The sequence below is a fragment of the Arachis duranensis genome, chromosome 6, assembly GCF_000817695.3.
Source record: "Arachis duranensis cultivar V14167 chromosome 6, aradu.V14167.gnm2.J7QH, whole genome shotgun sequence".
Lineage (NCBI taxonomy): Eukaryota > Viridiplantae > Streptophyta > Magnoliopsida > Fabales > Fabaceae > Arachis > Arachis duranensis.
Window position 1 is genome coordinate 31,378,206 of NC_029777.3, and position 776 is coordinate 31,378,981.

At 42.8% G+C, this 776-nt stretch overlaps 1 non-coding gene across 1 annotated transcript; it reads left to right on the plus strand.

The window, feature by feature from the left end:
- Positions 1 to 369: 369 nt before the first annotated feature.
- LOC127740359 (small nucleolar RNA R71) lies at positions 370 to 478 on the plus strand. Its single transcript, XR_008001037.1, has one exon. It is a non-coding gene; the product is annotated as a small nucleolar RNA R71 (small nucleolar RNA).
- The last annotated feature ends 298 nt before the right edge of the window (positions 479 to 776 follow it).

Here is a 776-nt window from a genome sequence, read left to right on the forward strand (position 1 = left end):
CTATCATGGGTTGATCTGGATCATAGGCATCTCCTTCATATGAATTTTCTTATGTACTGCCAGTTGCAGCCTGCAATCCAGTAAAATACTGAGAGATCATGTTGACCTGTTGGGTCAGGATGTTATTCTGTGCCAATATGGCATTCAGAGTGTCAATCTCCAGGACTCCTCTCTTCTGAGTGACCCCATTGTTCATAGAATTTCTCTCAGAAGTGTACATGAATTGGTTGTTTGTAACCATGTCAATAAGTTCCTGTGCCTCCTCAGGCATTTTCTTCAAGTGGAGTGATCCACCAACAGAGTGGTCCAATGCCATCTTGGACATCTTAGAAAGACCATCATAGAAGATATCTAGCATGGTCTTGTCTGAAATCATGTTAGGAGGGCATCTTCTGATCAGTTGCTTGTACCTCTCCCAGGCTTCGCAGAGGGATTCACCCTCTTTCTGCGTGAAGGTCTATACTTCCACCCTAAGCTTGCTCAGCTCTTGAGGTGGAAAGAACATGGTTAAAAATGCGTTGACTACCTTCTCCCATGAGTCTAGGCTTTCCTTAGGCTGAGAATCCAGCCATAACCTAGCTCTGTCCCTTACAGCAAAAGGGAAAAACATAAGCTTGTAAATCTCTGGATCCACTCTATTAGTCTTAAGAGTATCACAGATCTGCAAGAAATCAGAGATGAATCTGTTGGGATCTTCTTGTGGAAGTCCATAAAACTTGTAGTTCTATTGAACTAGAGTGACCAATTGAGGCTTATTTGCACTAATGGCAGGTATA